The sequence below is a fragment of the Hylobates moloch genome, unplaced genomic scaffold, assembly GCF_009828535.3.
Source record: "Hylobates moloch isolate HMO894 unplaced genomic scaffold, HMol_V3 SCAFFOLD_19, whole genome shotgun sequence".
Taxonomy (NCBI): domain Eukaryota; kingdom Metazoa; phylum Chordata; class Mammalia; order Primates; family Hylobatidae; genus Hylobates; species Hylobates moloch.
The window spans coordinates 52,362,504-52,382,038 of record NW_026652294.1 but is presented as its reverse complement, the minus strand read 5'-3'; the positions used below and the strand labels follow the sequence as shown (position 1 = coordinate 52,382,038).

At 34.8% G+C, this 19,535-nt stretch overlaps 1 pseudogene; it reads left to right on the top strand.

Annotated features, from left to right (window-relative positions):
- The window catches only part of LOC131381934 (uncharacterized), a 56,318-nt pseudogene extending 37,057 nt beyond the window's left edge, over positions 1 to 19,261 (top strand).
- Positions 19,262 to 19,535: the final 274 nt, after the last annotated feature.

Here is a 19,535-nt window from a genome sequence, read left to right as displayed (position 1 = left end):
CTTGTTGTTGTTGATGTCATTTCTGCTTTCTTTACCAGATTGTAAGCTCCTAGGTAAAAAATCTAGACATCATCATCTTAAAGTCTACTAGGAGACCACTGCTCAGTCAGCATTTCTTGATTGCACAATAAAAGGAGATTGCTTTTGTCATCCTAGTCATTAACATTGCTTTCTTGGCAAGCCACATTTGCCTTCCCACTTCATGGCCAGTGCACGTTCTATGTATTACATCTGTTTGGAATATTCCTTATCCTATGTTTGATGTAGCTAACCACTCCTTCCTCTTCAGGTCGCCAACTGGGTCTTAATTCCTCAGACAAGCATTTCTTAAGCCCAAAATCGGTTTCTTTATTTCTTGACTGTTGCATTTTTTACAATTGTAATTGAATAACTGGAAATTAGTTAATTACTGCTGTTCAGTGGTCCTCAATTATGGGTGATTTTGCCCCCTACAGGACATTTGGCAATGTGTGAAGACATGTTCGCTTATCACAACAGGGGTTGAGGGAGGCTTGCTACTGGCATACAGTGAGTAGAGGCCAGGAATGTTGCCAAACATCCTACAATGCACAGGACAGCCCTGTACAACAATCATCCAGCCCAAAATGTCATTAGAGCTAATGCATAGAAATCCTGTCTAGCTCAATGGTATAATGTCACACCAAATGAGTGCTTTTACATTCACTGTCAAGCTGTTGAAAATATTATGAGACTCACTAGTATAAAATTCTGAGATATTGAGGATGTTATCTACCATATTGAACACTGTTCTCTTTGAGGAAAAAAAGCTTTTTTCCTCAGGAAAAGTCATACCTTTTTATTCAATAAGTCTTTTAAATTATTGTTTTTCTCTATGTCATTGGCTGCTGGAAAATTAGAGCCGAATTTGCTGCCCACCTGTAACAATAATATATGAATATACGGTATTAATTCATACTGATTTTATTCCTGGTTTTATTACTTTTTATTTTCTTTTATCTAAATTTATTCAACTGTTTCTTTCCTTCTGCCAGGTGTATACAAATCCATTTTTTAGATTTAGACTTAGACATAAATAACCCCCTATCAAACTCAAAGGGGAACAGCTTGTCAGTAAACAATATGCTTGGGTCAGTATAGCTTTCAGAGAAATAAGCAAGAGGATAAATTTATTAATATTTACAGAGTCACAGAACAGTAACAATAGCCTAAATATGAAGTCATCTGGGAGGTGATATATCTAAATTTTTCATTTTATAGTTGAGAAAAACTGATTCAAAGAGATTAAATGCATTGTCTATGTTTACACAGCAGCACCAAAATTGTATTCAAGTACCTTGACTTCTATTATTCTAAAAGGTATTTGTATGAATAAACAATAATAAAAATCTCTGCTCCCATGTACTTCAGGTACCATAGGCTTGTGGGCAGTATAAGCAACTAGCACTTAGGAAGTCAAAAGTTTTAACTTGAAAATACCTGTGATTTGTGTAGGAAGAACATGACACCAACCACTTTAGAGTTCTGATGCCTTAACCACCTACTTCCTCAGCAGAAAATTACAAATTACAATGCTACTAACTTCTATAACATCCTTGGAGAAATAATTTCTTTAAATTTATAGATTAATGTCTGATCCTGAGAAATAAGCAGATGCAAGTGTCTCTTAGAAGTCTTCTGTGAGCAGCTCACATATGTCTAAAACGCACGTCTCCTTACTTAAGACATGCAGAGCATGGATTACTACCTTCAGTAAAATGTGATTAGTTATTCCACTTTCACAATGTCTCTCACACAACTTCATGTTTAGTGTTTCTTTTCACTAACTTGTAAGATTTTTTTTTTCCACTTTTGGTTTCCATCACTGAATTAGTCTTCTCGTTAATTTCTTCTTTAGTTTTGCATTAGAAAACAAAGAGTTCAAGACTTGTCCTTGCCACTATTCTAGGCTTTAATTTACAAATATGTTACAAAGGCAGGAACTGGATCATTTTTCTTCTCTACTGTATTTCCAACACAGAGTCTTATAAAATAGGCACTCGGTGAATAGGCACTCTGTCTACAATGTTTTTTTTTTTTTTGGTTTTTTGTTTGTTGTTTTTTGAGATGGAGTTTCATTCTTGTTGCCCAGGCGCTAGAGTGCAATGGCACAATCTCGGCTCACTGCAACCTCCGCCTCCTGGGTTCAAGCAATTCTCCTGCGTCAGCCTCCCGAGTAGCTGGGATTACAGGTGCATGCCACCATACCTGGCTAATTTTATATTTTTAGTAGAGATGGGGTTTTGTCATGTTGGCCAGGCTGGTCTGGAACTCCTGGCCCCAGGTGATCCACCGGCCTCAGCCTCCCAAAGTGCTAGGATTACGGGTGTGAGCCACCATGCCTGGCCTACATTTTTAAGTATTGAGTGAAACACTTAAAAACGTAGACAGAATTCCCATCAGTATTTTTTATTCCATTATAAAGTAAGCAAGCTTGAGTTAGGTTTCTTCCAAAAGTTTGTCCACAGTTGGGGAAATCACCCAGCTATTTGGATGCAAATAGCTTTTGCATCCAAGCTATGAATCAAATTTCTCAAAGAATGAAGTGCCAAGAAAAATTATTTTTAAGACATATATTTATGTCTATATAAACCATATGCTTTATGATTAATTATATGTTTATATACAGTGTTAGTAACTATCTTTTAAATTCATAGTATTATTTATATTCAAAAAATTTCAATATACCTTTTAAATCTTAATGGAATAAAATGATCTATAAATGTATTTTTTAGTTTTGCCTTACTGATTTTTCAAAATTTTGCCCTGAATTATTTCCTATTTTGTGATATTAAAGATGTTTTAAGTGGCAATATATTCTAAGCAGTTTATTTTTAGTCCTATAAAAAAGGAAACTGGATATTTCCTATTTTTTATGTTTTATTTCAAGCATAAGATATTTGAACAAATCAGAAGTAAACAGAATATAGAGGGTTCTTTCCCTATTTATAAGGCTGTATCCTTCAAAAATGTGCCTTGGCTCTAAGAACCTGTGGAACCAGTGGGCTTTTGGTGCCTAAATTTTACCATATATCCTCTAAGGCACTGAAAATGTGAGAGCAGGTTGCCTAATGGGGAGCATTTCGTTGATTTATTAGTAGCTGAACACATGCCAAGACATCCCTAGGATGCTCCTCACCTAACCCAAGGTGCTTAAATAAAAGCTGGACTGGAGAATGTGGCTTAGAACAAAAGATTCTGTGTTCTCTCAAAACTAAGATGATCAGAGCTGCTTAACGTAAAAATTCAGAAAGGAAATGAGCATTCCCTCATAAGTCTGAACTTTGGTTTGAAATTTGAGGCACACTAATCCCAATCACTAATAAAATGGAGCTAATTAATGCCCATCTTACGACAATCAGACTGGCCAATTCTTCTAGAATAGGCTTGGAGGAGGGAAGGTGGCCAAGAAGAGGGATTAGCAGAGAGGTAGAAGACTAGGAAGAGGGCTGAAAGTGTCAGAAAAGGAGCTAAAATATCCCTTACACCAAAAGAGATGAAACAACTTATGGAGAAAACTGGTAATCATGAGATGGTAAGTTTTTTAAAAGATGTAAACAACTTTAACTTGCTTTCACTTCAAAATAGGCAGCCTATGTAACAAACCCCACAAATTGATACTAAATAATGTTGCAGGACTTTCCCTTAGTTCATCTAAAGATGGGGTCCTTGTCCCACAGCCATGAAAATTTAGGCTTCCAGACAACTGAAGGTGAGAATAATGTGATTTATTGTGCAAAAAAGAAAAAAGAGGGAACAGGGACTCTCCACAAGGCCAGAGCTCCTGCTAGTGCGCTTCTCACCTCGTAGTTTGAATTCCAGGTTCCACACAGGAAGAGGAAGGACCGGGCTCCTCCCAACTGCAAACAGTGCAAACTTTTGTGGTTCCACCCCAGTGTAAGTTCCTTCCAGTGCGCAGCCTGGTTGGAGTTTTTCCGGGGACCCCCTCCCACCCAGCTGCCTCAATAATAAGTTGATGATAGGACTTGTATGCAAGATTCTAAATAAAATGTCACTATCCTAGTATCTTATTAGCAAGTATTCTTTTTTAAATTCCTATTACAAAACTTGTATTAAGGAAAATTGAATCACTCTTTTATTAAACAAAACTAAAGCATTTATCTAATTTCACATTTCTTGATGGTTTGATTCAGAAGCATGGTTTTTTGATAAAAAGAAAATAATAACCCACTTTTTAAATTTATCCACCTAAACTGACCGTATGAAAAATACTTCCAAACCTCCATTGGTCATATAGAAATAAAAAAGACATTTAAAAGATGGATTTAATCCAAAATGAAATCAGTTCAACAAGCTTCTCCATGTAAGCACAGGATCAAAATACAGACTGAATAAATTATTTTTTTCTGCCAAAAATAATCAAATCTCTTATTGCAAATAGTAACTTTCAGGAGGCCAAAATTTGTTGCAAAAATCAAACACAATTTTAAATGTTTATATCTCACCATTATCCGGTTTTAATTGTTTTCCTTTCAGAAATGTAGACACAAATTGTATATATTCCATCTTCCCAATATAATTTTCCAATCATGCTGTCTCTAAGAAAAATACTCTTTAAGACATAATTCTGAATATATAAGGTCTTGCCATAGCCATGTATTTACATCTTTAATTCATAAAAAAAAAGAATCCGCTTAGAATGTCTACTAAGCAAACTAGAGCTAAAACTATTAGGCAAAAAAATAAAGCTAAATAGCTAAAACTAAATGTTACTGCTCTAAATAAACTGCTTTTCTTATATAAGCAATGCATTACAAATATTTGGCTTTCTAGAAAATATAACAAAAAGTTTTCCTTTCATTTCTACTTCAGCTATGTTTCCATGTAAGATTTTATTGCATAGTTTAAGAGTAGGTTAGCACTTTCGTTATTAACCACATTTTTCAAGAGTTTATAACAGTGCTGAAATTTCTTTTCCACCTTTCTTACTTGATATTGCAAGAAAATTCAATTATATGTTTGGAAATTCAAGGAGACTCATTTTAAGTGTTTTTATATTTCTCTTTTACCATTTTACATTGAAACTGAAACAAACTTCTTCCAGTAACACAAGGACTGAAATTTCAAGATGACAGGAACAATCAGGCTTATTTTATTCTCATTACATAATCTAAGTTTTCTGTTTTGAAGAAATAATTTAAGCAAAGAAGGTTGAAGAGTGATCTCAAGAATTATGTTTTTAAGTTTTTAGGAAATAAAAATTTTCCTATCATCCTTTCTTTTCCCTTTCAGCTAGAATGACAAGATTGTTGAATCAACAGAGCAGTACAAAAAAGAGTAACTGCCAGGTGCAGTGGCTCAGGCCTGTAATCCCAGCACTTTGGGACGCCAAAGCAGGAGGATCACTTGAGCTTAGGAGTTCGAGACCAGCATGTGAGACCTCCTTTCCACTAAAAATTTGAAAAAGTAGCCAAGCATGGTGGCACGTGTCTGAAGTCCCAGCTACTTGGAAGGCTAAGGCCAGAAGATCGCTTGAGCCTGAGAGACAGGGCTATCCTGTGCTATGATTATGCTACTGCATTTCAGCCTGGGTGACAGAGTGACACCGTCTCCAAAAAAAAAAAAAAAAAGTATAGACATTATTTTGTACATTTATAAATAAAGTTATTATTTATAGAAATATGATATGGATAGTTTGTGAAATATCCTCAGCATATTTCAAAAATATTTACTGATTGCATTTGACACTTTGGAAATATAAAATCTAATTTCTATGAATACATAACGTTGCATATTCTTAATATCCATCAGAGTTTATGCCCCAAATGTGTAAATATCACTTTCTAATAACTATATTTGATTATTATGACTACAGAACCCTTTATCTCTTTATTGAGTTACTGTTAATATCATTAGATATTACCAATATGCACCTTAAAAAGGTAAAATGCTCATGTATCCATTTCAACTGAAAAAATAGATTAAAAATAGAAGTAAATGCTTTGAACATTTATTTGTGCAACGCTTTATGCTCCATAAGGTCACTATGGACAGTGTCTAAAGTTTCACAATGTGGAATGTGAAGAATAAGCCTAGGTATTTGGCCCTTAGTAATTCTATACTACAAATAATTTTTGGTTCTGTGTGGTGCAACAAACACAAATCCTATTAATTATATCAAAATTAGTATTTGTTTAGCAAATATTTCTTCATTTCTTAGATGTTATGAGATTACATACTAGAACACTGACTTTGAAAACTGTGCTATAATTATAATTGGTTTAGTTAATATAGCACTATTATTTTTGTTATTATTTGAAATATCAGCTCTTGTAACTACAGTGTTTTGCTTGGAGCATTAGTGACTTCCGTATCAAGAACAGCACTTGGAGTAGATTTCTAATGATTACACCTGAATTTCAACATATTTATATTTTGTCATTTATAATTAACAACTAATATCTGAAAGAAAGCTCATCTAACCTAGGTCATGAATATTTTTGATGCATATAATATTTTGTACTTGTTTGTGGTTTAAGAAAAGTTTCAGGATAGAATGTGAGTTAAAAGCATATTCCATTAGTGTTTTCATTTTTTCAACAAGGGCTTCAGAGTTAGACATAGAAGGCAGATGATATTATTATTTCTTTTCCATGTTACAGAAGTTACTGATTGAGCTGAGTGTGCCTGAGAAAAACTAGAAATAAACTTTAGTTTAAGAAAACAAAATTGATATCATAGAACAAAATAGTTTTCACTAGTGAGCTGAAGATATTTCATGTATGTTTCTTCTGTGGACTACCCCCTCAGACTGCAGGAGTAAAACTCACCATGAAATTCAAAGATCAATTTAAATTATGTTATGACATAATAGAATCTCTTTGCATCTGTCATTTAAAACTTAGAAGTGATAAATCTTTTGTCTCAATTATATGTCTAAGTTGAGTTTGTATAGCACAAACACATAGCAAGTACTCTTTCTTTAGTACCATTAAAAGCTGACAAAATTATCTCTGGGGTAAAAAACTTGTTTTAATGATAAGCCTCTCAAGTTATATATGCTTGAAAAAACTGTAGATTTTTAAAAATCCAATAACAAATTGAGAAAGTACAAAAATCAGCAACAGACTCACATCAAAATCTGTCAGAAATAATGATTACAGTGAAATTTTTTATTGAGCTACTTTCAAGGATGAGTTTTCAATAAAAATCACTAATTTAATCTTTAATCAGTAATAGGATAAAATGATTTAACAAAGAAAAGTCTAAAAGTGGTTGACCCTTTCACACGTATGTTTTGGATATAGTTAATACATTCAGCTTTATGGGTTTTTATAGTTACTACAATGTTTAATAAAAATACGTGGTAAATATTTCTAGCAAGATCTAAATTACACTAAATTATAATTTTAATGTTCTAACCTCAATTTTCTTGACCGCTGTTAATATGAAGCTATGAAATTTCATAATTCTTATAATAGCCAAGTTCATCTAGTAGTCTTGAATTACTCTTAGTTATGATTCTGTTGATAAACAAAATTTGAAATCTGAACTATAATCAGCTCTAACAAGTGCAATTGAATTGACATTTGCCAGTCAGAGGTGGAGGCCAGACAATACTTCATATTTAAGAATGTCTTACCTATGCATCAACCATTGGCAATATATGTCATAAAACTATGGCCATGAAGTTTCAATTACCCTATGGCTTTTGGACAATATATAAACTAAAACATGTAGAAGATGACTTTTTGGCCTATCTTTACTATCTCCAGAAATCTAAAACCTTCTCCATAAACTGTTTCAACATTTGCCAAAGTGTTTTTTTTTTTTAATGGCTTATTCTTACACTTCACTTGGTTTGTTTTCTTGACCATAGCAGTACATAGCGGTGCAAAAATTACAAAAACTTAGAAATGAATATAAAACCCTCACATAGCTCTCTCAGCTATTTACCTTTCTTGCCACATTTTCAAACCATTTCTTTGATTCCTCTTTTTATTTTAGTTCAAATGTCAATGCAAACTGAATCCTCCTGGTCAAAATCTGTCCCGTATATTTAAACAGATATATCACATTGTTCATAGGTTTTCCTTTAGATATAAAATATGCAGGATTGTTTAAATTATAGGTCTTCATGTCTAAGGACATTCTTAGAGAACCATCCCTGTATTGGATTTTGCTATTATGGTGGTACTATGAATGCTCTCCTTACATCTTTACTCTTATAATAATCTCCCAATGTGCTCCCCTTGTCTCCTGTCCCAGAATGGCAAATTGCTTTCATCCCCTGTGCCAACTCCAATTAATTGGTAATGGAAGCCCAGAATGCTACCTTGGGAAAGATTCTGAGAACACACCTGGGCTCAGTAGGGAGTTCTGTGTTGGATTAGTGAAGTCAGCTCTGTGGCACTGCTCCAGCTCTTCCTCTGTGCTGTCAGAGTGATCTTTCTAAAAGCACAGTCAGATGATATCAGCTCCCTGCTTAAAAGTCTTCATTTTTTCCCAACTGTCTGGCAAATAAAGTCCAAGCTTTTTGAAGATTGCCATTAAAAATTTGCCAATGCTGGCTCCAAACATCCCTTACTGTTTCTCTGCCATTCCATGCTCCTAGATGTAATTACAGTACTGACTATTTCTTATATTATACAATATTGCATTTTCCCTTCTCTATACCTTTATTCATAAATAGTCATTGGTCCAAATCTTACTTGAATATCAAAGTCCAGCTCAAATGCTATTTCCTCTATCTGAGTATGCTAGATTTCTTCAGGTATTCTTGATAAGTCCCCTCTTAACCCTCCCACAGTCTTTTAAAATATATCTATATTTCTTTGGCAAACATCTCATTCTCCAATAGTTATTCAGCACTTTGTGCAACATTTCTTTTTTACCTATGAATCTTTCTCCAACTTAGGGGATGTCAGCACAGTAGGGATTCAACATCTTTGTTTAATAATGAATTCTCATAAAGCATCCATACATTAATCAGCTTGGATTTACAAATATAACTTCAGCAACCTAGCACAAGTGTTCTCCATTGCATTTTTTTCTTTGTATAAATGGCACATACCGTGACAGCTAAATATCTAAGTGTGAGATATCACACGGAGTAGTTCTATAGACAAAGGAGTACAGAGCAATAGGTAAATTTCTGTGTTTTAACTGATAAAGTAGGTATTAGAGAGTATGGCTGTTTTGAGACCAAATACTACAGTGTGCTTTCCAAGATGGTAGAATGTATTTGAATTAAAAAAAAGTGTGTAAACGCATATGTATGCATGCAACTGTGTACCACACACACAATTAAACTTATTGCCACCTCTAAGCTTTGCTTAAATTTTAAACGAAGTCTCCTGATAACTCTTAATGCTGGAGTTATAATTCGGCACATTAGATTTCCAATTTTGCTAAAAAGGAAATATTCACAGAAACCCTAGCAGTGTTTCTGGATAATACAGAACGTTAAAATATGCGATAGTCTTGTTAATCAAAGTGTGATCTCTCTCTGGGCTAGTGGCACACGGGGCATGAAATAGAAACTTGACAGAAATGCAGTATCTCTAGGTCTATGTTCTCAGGATCACCTGGAGGCTGTGTCACGGGTCATTGGTCACTCATATTTGGCTCAGAATAAATCTCTATAATACTAAAAAAAAAAAAAAAAAAGAAGAAGAAATGCAGTATCTCACTAGCCACCAACGTACTACTGAATCAGAGCCTAAATTTTAACAAGATCCTCAGGTCATTTATATATGGATTAACATTTGAGAAGCACTGGTCTAGAAAACTAAATCCCTTAGAGCTTTAGAAAATACTGAAACATGGATCACCACCTATAGAGACTGTGATTTGATTGGTCTGGGTGTATCCTGTGACTTGGGGTTTTTAAAAGCTCCCCAAGTATTTGTATCTCTCAACCAAGGTTGAGCAAACTTTGGTGGGTATTGGAATCACCAGGGAAACTTGGTAAAAATATGAACGGCCAGGCCTTCTGCTACATTAAAAACTTGGGCCTCTGAGCCCAAAATTCTCTAGGTTTTTCTGACACCCACTGTAGTTTGAGAGTAACTGGTCTAGAGAAATTCTACTGTAGGAAATCTGGAAGTCTCTACTGTTCAGATGATGAATAATGATGACATATGAATATATGCGAGTACATTTCCAAAGATACCCACCTCAAGAATCTCGCTCTATGGTTATTTTAATAAAATACTAATTTGGGTAGTACTATCTATGAAAGGGCTTTGAAGATGAAATTAACATTACAATCAGCTGACCTTAAAGATTATCTAAGTGAGCTCAATTTAATTACATGAGCCTTTAAAAGTATGAGAGTCAACCAGAGAGAAGACAAGAGGAAAACAGGAGATAAATAAAATAATCTCTGTTCAAACGAATCAACATCAGACTAGTTAACAACCTTAAAAGAAAGATCACAGAAAATGGAGATAAAGGAAAGAAATAACATGAGAGACTTTCCCGGAACTAAAAGGCATTTGTTTCCATATTGAAAAAGCCAACTGAAGAAAATAAAAGGAATACAAATAACAACATACCCACACAAAGAAGCATCACTGATACTTCAGAACACCAAACAATCATAATTTGCAGGAAGAAAAACAATCCCATCACATACAAAAGGTTGAGTATTAGAATGCTATCAGTCTCTTCAGTGGCACTCTGGAAGTTAAAAATCAATGCCATTAAAATTAAATGGAAATGATATTGAACTCAGAATTCTGTCCCTAGCCAAAGCAGCAATTGTGTATTAGGATAAATTCAATGTTTACCTTCAAAGCACTGTGTCTTAAGAAACCGTTAGAAATATGAGGCAAAAAAAAAGAGCAAAAAAGGGCAAGGCAGGAGTTCTGGAAAAAGAAAAAGTAGATTCACATAACAATGAGAGGTGGAAGAAATTTCCAGCATCAGAAAACGAGTGTTATTGGAATACAGCTGTGCAGAAGGCCTAGGAATCAGTCAATCTAGATTGGAGGAAGGGGACAAAGAACCCTGAAAGATATGTCTGCAATTTAAAGAAATAGAGAGAGGAAAGAGAGAAAAAGAAAAAGAAAAGAATGAAGAAATAAGGAAGGAAGGAAGGAAGGAAGGAAGGAAGGAAGGAGAGGGGAAGGGAAAGAAAGAAGGAAAGAAGGAAGGGAGGGAGGGAGAAGCAGATAGTCACCATGGGTTTGACCAAGAGTCAGCTGGTTTTTATGCTCAGCTTTGTAGGTCTGTTTAATTCAAAACTCTGGACATGTTCTACATTTATCATTTGAAATAAGTCCATACAGTTCAATTAACAAAAGCTTAAATTAACCCCCCTTTACTCAAATGAAAATCCTTCCCTTCTTGAAATATTTTTGTTTGTTTCTGTAAATTAAGGAACAAATTAGTAAGAGTAGAATAATATATTTTCATGAACTGATTCCTTAGGGATTTTTCCAGGAATTTCCCTCAGCTAAGAGAGATTCGCTTTATATTTAGTAGTTCTTGACATTTCTATAGTTATTCCTAAACTATTAATTTGATAAAGAAAATTAATTTGAAATTAAGTACAGTTATAAATACATAGAGAAACAAATCAAAATTGTGACAGGGAAAAAGGAAAATCTTCTTCAACAAAGTCACCTCTTGCTTAGGAAATGTAATGTTATTTCACATTGTATTAATCCATTCAGTAACCTCATTACCAAAATAATCATTAATAAATAAACCTGTATTTCCATAAGTCACTTTGATTGAAATGAGTGCACCATTTCATCCTCATTTACTTGATGTGAAAACTTGTTTTCACCTGCAAGTCTCTTGAGATGAGAAACAACACATTATCAAGTTGGCTTGATAAGGTTGCTACTCACTTACCTTCACATCAAAACAATGAGGATCAGCCCATTTTCTTGAGGAAGTCATGCTAAATAAAGCCTCCTGGAGCATTACGTTGTCCATGACCAAATAAGGAATAGTGGCAAAAATCAAATATATCTAATACTCAAAGGTTGCTTAAAAGTAAACTTGATTCTCTCTTTTGGCTTTTTGTGACATTTAATACCTATCTTATTTTGTCAAGAGAACATTCCCAAGTTACACTGTAAGACATGGAACAGCCTAAGTCCTGAAAATATATTTCAAAAGTGATAAAATGAAGAAACTGTATTATTTTTCTATAGGTTATAGTAGAAAAATAGGTTAACTCATACCTAAACAATTTATATTTAAAAGCACATTTAGTTAGAAAATTTTGATTTCTGGTATCAAACAATCCATTCTAATCTGTGAACAAAATACTTTGCTAGCCTTTGATCAGACCTACCTTATTGATCCAAATCACTGAGCTGAATTCAAATGACACATATTCAGTTGTTTTTTTTTTTTTTAGAAAAGTAGGAAAATTGGAGTTGGATAACATATTAGAAACTCTAATAATTTCATTTTGTAAATGACAAAACTAAAGTCTAGAGAAAAATGGATGACTTTATCATACACTTTTTAGTAGGTGCTATTCTATTCTTTTTAATCAGTGGAATTGTTTCTCTCTACATGACAATAAATAATAATATTACTGATCAGTATGTGCAAAATACTAGAATATTTTATGTGCATTACTAATAACAATTATAATACTCCATGTTTTATTTTTATACATGAAGAATCTGATTCTGAGAGAGAGACTACATTCCCAAGCCCCACATAGCAGTAAATGTTAGGACAGGACCTTCAAAGGCTGTACTGTTTTGCTGTGCCATGCTAGGTCCCACTTCAATTGGCCATATCATTTGATCCAGACATAATTAAAAAGGAGGGAAAATCCATCTGGGAAGTTTTCCCACATGGACTAAAATTTTACTAATAGATGCAGAGTGAAATTATCATTTGCTCCAACATATGGTTGCATTTTTTTTTTGATGACTAAACTAATACTACTGGTATTAAATGGTGAACCGAATTAATAGGAAATTACTGAAGCCTAAAGTTTGTGTTGTTTTAACAAATCCAGGTGGGCCATAATTTCAATAATGTTTCTCAATACATTAATAACTTCATACTCTAATTGCCTGATATCCTATGGTTATGTTTTACTTTAATTATAAAGATGCACATTAACACAATCATAAAAATTCTGCTACCATAACTTTATACAAAGTCTTGGTAAAAATAGAAAATAGAATATACTGTTACAGAAAAAATTTAAATCACCTAATTTCAATTATAAGAAGGAACAGAGAAGAAAATGGTAAACATATACCATCCAGTAACAGGTTAATGCAATGTTAGAATTAATTTATTACTATAATACAATGATACTATTCTCAAGGTAAGAAATACAGAAAAATTACTTTTTCTTAACTATTGAGCCATCAGTAGAAGGAAAATTTTTGTTAGTCTCACAGCTGCTGAACAGTAAGTTAAACTATAGGTTTGTTCTATTATTTTTAATAAAAGGTATAAGAGTCAAAAAATAAAAATTATCTCATTCTGTTACTTTTGGGGGAAAACAGATTGGGACTAGTGGAAAACTTGACTTACTAGATTTATCAATCACTACAACTTCATGTACTCCATACTCCAGATCATTTTTTCTTAAAATGTAAAATTAATGATGGAAATTAATACTCAACTTTTAATAGTGACACATATGGGTTGCCAAATTATCTAGGTCAAAAATTCTTAACCTTATAAACTCGCTAGAGACTCTGATCTAAGCTGTGGACCCTTTACCCATAAAAACGCTCTTCAGCTTATGTATACAGTTTGTTACCTGCCATTTTAAGGAATTTATGAATACCCTAATCAAGAACTTCTCGAAGGAGAGATTTCATCTGCAGTTATTCCTGACATTTCCTGAAATTTTAAATTACCATCTTATGAATTCGGAGTTATGTCAATAAATCTCTTTATCCAGGTTCTTGAGTTGTTGCATGATCTAATAACTGGCATTATTTCCCCTTAATTATTATTTTTCATGCAAGGCTTAACTTACTGAGATTCAGCCCAGGTGAACTTTCCTCTTCTTGCTGCATTTTGTCAATCTTTTCTACTTTTCACCTTTTCGACTTCTATTTCAGCACCTATCAAAAATTCCAAACCTTATATTTGCATTTTTATCTCCCTCACTATTCTACAAGCTTCTCAAAAACAGGAACAAAATCTTAGTCACTTTTTATTCACATTGCCAGTCTAGCACCTTATACATAGAAAGCATTTAGTAAGTATTTTACTAAGAGAATAAATGTGCTAATAAAGTAGAATCTTTAGTGAATTTTATCAATGTTTTTCATTTTCAACATCAAGCACTTCTGCCAGGTTCCGGAATCATTTTCAAGGAAAATTCTTCTGATTGAACATTAAGTTTTATATTTTAAAATCAGGTTATTCAGTCATGAGAAGCAATTAATATTTTTATAAAAATTTTCAAGTTTTTAACTATTTTTGTGCTTACAAACTCACCTACTACTCTCATATTTAAAGAGTTAGCCAGATGCATTGCACCATACTGGCACATATTAATGCCAGTATTGTAAATATTAATTTATAACATCCATAAAGAACATCACATCACACTGTGATTCAGAATTTTTTCTGAGTTAAACTCTTTGTGGTTAGAATTTTTATACTCTATGCTTTTAATATAGTACTTTTTTAAAAGCACTCTTTCTAAATCTTTAGAAATATTTAATAATGACAATTTTTCACATCCTGGGAAAAATGTCAGGGGATGTTCCTGAAATTTGCACAAGGTTTCAGCAAGAATCACTGAGCCAGATTGAAAACTTTCTAATTTGGAAGACAATAGTCTAGAAATGGTAAAACAGAAAACTATATTAAGTTTTAAGAATAGTTTTCTGAAAAAATATTATTAATTTGGGGAATAAACCCAAGTGAAACAACATACATAAATATGAAGTTTCTTAGGAAAAGAGTCAGCTATAAAAAAATGTAAAAGTTTTATCAGTTTTGTTTTCTACTTCTTGTTCATGGTTTAGTAGAGTGAGAAAGGCTGTGATATGATTTGGCTGTGACCCCACCCAAATCTCATCTTGAATTGGGGCTTCCATAATTCCCACTTGTTGTGGGAGGGACCTGGTGGGAGGTAATTGAATCATGCGGACAAGTTTGTACCATGCTGTTCTTATAATAGTGAATAAGTCCACGAGATCTGATGGTTTTATAAAGGGGAGTTCCCCTGCACACATTCTCTTTCCTGCTATCATATAAGATGTGACTTTGCTTCTTCCTCTGCCATGATTGTGAGGCCTCCCCAGCCATGCAGAACTGTGAGTCAGTTAGACCTCTTTCCTTTCTAAATTACTCAGTTTGAGGTATGTCTTTATTAGCAGCATGAGAACAGACTAATACAGGCTGCTACTGCTCTGACTCTGCACCTGGCTTCAGAGCCAGGTCAGTGCTCTTTCTGGCAGTCGTCTAATCCAGACAAAAATAAGCATCTTGTTTAGAAATGAAATGACAGAGTACATAAGTCAGCCAAAAAAGAAATAAAGTCCTCAGTTAATAAGTCTAACATAGTTTGGATGTGTGTCACTGCCCAAATCTCATATTGAAATGTAATCTCCAATGTTGGAGGTGGGGCCTGGTGGGAGGTGATTGGATCATGGGGGCAGATTTCTCCTGAATGGTTTAACACCATCTCCCTTGGCACTGTCCTCATGATAGTGAGTGGGTTCTCATGAGATCTCATCGTTTAAAAGTGTGTTAATGCCTCCTCTCTCGCTGTCTTGCTCCTGCTCTTGGCAAGTGATGAACTTGCTCCTGCTTTGCCTTCTGCCACAAGTAAAAGCTCCCTGAAGCCTCCCTAAGAAGGTGCTGATGCTATGTTCCTGTGCAGCCTGCACAACAGTGAACCAATTAAACCTCTTTTCTTTATAAATTACCCAGTCTCAGGAATATCTTTATAACAATGTGAGAACCAACTAATACAAAGTCCGTATTTTTTATATTGGCAAAGTAACAATATTATAACACTCACCTCCCAAACAGTCATATAGTGAAGCAAATTGTAGGGTCTTAGTAATCACTTTGTTCATTGAGGAAAGGAAGATATGAGTGAGAAAAGAAAGTAAACCAACACTTGCAAAGAACATCCAGTTTCTTAGGCTTTTCACAAATGTTTTCTCATTCAGTGTTCACAATGTGTCCTTAACACAGACATAATTAATTTTGCCTTATCAGTGAAGAAAATGACATTCAGGTAGCTAGTGTATTGTCACAAGAATCCCAGATACTAAGTGTCAGAGGCAAAACCCAATCAAGATCTGTCTGAATCAAAGAACCTTTCTCTTTTCACTGACTGTATGACACCATCTACTAGACGGAGGAAATGAGGAGTCAGTAAAATAGATGGAACATTTGTGATAAAATATTTTGGTTAAGATTGACAGTGATAGAGACAGACTTCAGGGAAGGAGATAAAAATCTACCATATTTGTTTCTCGTCTTACCATGGATATTGGATTTTAGTTCCTCAGTGGATATGTGGCAATCATAAAAGGGAAATGAGTTGTATAGAATTAAATGGTAGGAGAGGTTTCAACATGAACCTAAAGCCCTGTATTTGAAGCCCAGTAAGAAGACAAAAATATCCAGAGGGCAGAGTTAAAAATGAGGAGGCTGCATCAGAAGTTAAAGATGTAAAAGCTAGAGGTTATATTTAGTTAAGACATGTGAGTCAGCAGCAATAATTGAGGCATGAATTTTTAATATAGTTGACCATGAGATGTCTGATTTGTTATACTTTTTATACTTAAATAAATTATATTTTGATTTCAGTGGCTGAGAATCACCTTTGGGTATGCATTGGGTCGAAAGACCAATTCTCTGCTTTTCTTTTATGGAAAGAAAAAAAAATCTCATCTAAAGGCCATTATTCTTGGCCCCAGTGTTTGGCTTTTCATTACTTCTTTAATAATGACTCTTTTTCCTATGTTGTCAAATATAGTTGAGCACATTCAGAGTAGTTCAATGCATGACCAAATTTGACATTGACATGAAGGAATCTTTGGAGGTAAACTACACTGAAGTTCTCCACCCATTCCCCAACCTAAAGTGTCATTTTTGCTCAGCTAATCCCTACTGGAGTTTGACAATATACATCTGAATGCTAATGACAACTTCTTGCTTTCCTGAGTAGTTCTACTGTGAGGTATACTGACTGACATTAATTTAATACAAGTTTGAAAGAGATAATCAACAAACTTTACCACAAAATAATGGCCAGTCTTGATGATTATGATTGGTCAGTCTTAATGGATATGTCCTTTAGGTGGAATTGTCTAAGCAGGCTGCATCTCAGAAGCTAAATGAAATCAATAAATACAGAATTTAGAATACAAAACCAGAGGAGAAAATAGTGAATATAATCTCCCAAAAAGGAAAGCATAGCCTGATGCCTAGTGTCTGGCAGAGAATAAGTATTCATAACTCTCTGAGATACGCTCTCAAGTTGAACTCAACTCTTTGACAATCCCTGAACAAGTCTGCAAATTTCTCATCTTTGTTAGTACAGTTTCTATTAGGATCAGGTCACAAGAAGTGATAAGAGTGACCACTCTGTGAAAATGTCCAGGCCCAGAACCTAGATAGATAATAAAAGTAATTAGATATTTCAGTAAAAATGAGCAGCAGAGAAGGAAAGAAGTTCCAACATCAGTTTCAGTAGTATCCACCACGTGGTAATAATCAAGCATATTAGAGATACACATGGGTGCATAGCCACAGAGAAGGTAAGTAGCTGGTCACAGAACCTTGTTAAAATTCAAAGCACTTATTTCCTCAGAAAAGGGGAAAAGCAAGTCAGCCAGGAACTGAACACTCTCTCATGAGCTAGGCACTGTTTATTCATTCTTTCAAAAACTATTTGAGTGTCTGTTACACATCAAGCCCTCGTCAGAAAAGTAGGATGGAAAAGTATGGGGAAACGTAGACCATTGTACTCTGTGTAAGAGGTTCCGGTTCACAGAAAAAGGATGCTTTCATCAGGGGAAGATGGATGGGGACACAGTAAGAGTTCCAGTAAACTTTAAGCTGGTTAGTTTAAGCTTCTTGTGTCAGTAAACCAATAGGCACAAAAGAAGAGTTATAATACTGGGAGGGGTAATTAACCCTGCTCATCAGGAGAGAATAGAAATGCTGCTACGTACTAGCAGCATACAGCAATGTATCCGGGACTCAAGTGATCCATTCAGGCTTAATACTCTCTGGTCCAGATTAAGCTCTAAATGGTAAGAGGGAATGAGACTTCTCAGACATCTCAAATCTGAGAACATTCCTGCAACAAATCATGTGACACCAAATTCATTTCTCGCCTTTGTTAATAGAGTTTCTATTAGAATCAGGTCTCAACAAGTAATGGGAGTGACCACTCTGTGAAAATCCTGCCAGAACCTAGATAGATAATGAAAGTAATTGGATATTTTGGTAAAAATGAGCAGCAGACAAGGACAGAAGTTCCATTGTCAGTTTCATTAGTTTGGGATTCAAGTGATCCATTAGGGTCTTTTCTCTTCCTTTCAGCAAACCTAATCTAAGATAGCAAGGAATAAAAAGCAAATGGCAGAGCAGAAAGGGGAAAGGCAAAGTGACAGCAGAATGGAAATTTCAAATGGATCTTCACTGAAGCTTTACTGAGCATGTTACATTTGAGAATCCATTCGCAGCAGCCGAGAGCAAAAGAAAAGGTATTAAGGATGAAGGCAGAGAGGTAGCAGGGAGCTAGGTTCTATAGAATCTTGTAAGATTCTTAAAATTACTATTGGATATTATATGAAAAATATAAAAGTTATTATCTATCGGAAGGTTTAGCAGTAGACTGACATGCTACAACTTAATTTTTTTTTTTTTTTTTTTTGAGATGGAGTCTCACTCTGTTGCCCAGGCTGGAGTGCAATGGTGTGATCTTGGCTCACTACAACCTCCGCCTCCCAGGATCAAGCAATTCTCCTGCCTCAGCCTCCCAAGTAGCTGGGATTACAGGCGTGTGTCACCAGGCCTGGCTAATTTGCTACAACTAAAATGTAACAGGATTACTGTGGTTGCCACGTTGCTAGGACAAGTGGGGAATAATAAGCTGGGGAAAGTGGGGCAAGAATGGAAACAGGAATGTCAGTTAATTCATGAGGTTCCTGCAATCATCTAGAAAGAGGGTGCTAGCAGCAGGGAAAAAGTGCTTGAAATCTGGAAAGAAAAGAACTTTGTGGCATATAAGAAGGAAAAGGTATATTCTGAAGATCTGGAGTGTAGGATCAACGGGAATTACCAGAGAGCCTGATCCTCCCTCTTGGGCAACATGGAATAGAGGAACTGAGTACTTTGTCAGGCCATCCACTTAAAACTGACAGGGGTGTATATTACTCTGCCCACTGACTACACAATGACTTTTGTTTGTTTGCTTCTTGGTTTGGGGGTTTTGTTTCGGGTTTTATTGTGAGACAGGGTCTCACTTTGTCACCTAGGTTAGAGTGGAGTGGCATGCATCCTCTGCACTGCATCCTCGACTTCCTGGGCTCAAGCAATCCTCCCACTTTAGCCCCCAAAGTAGATAA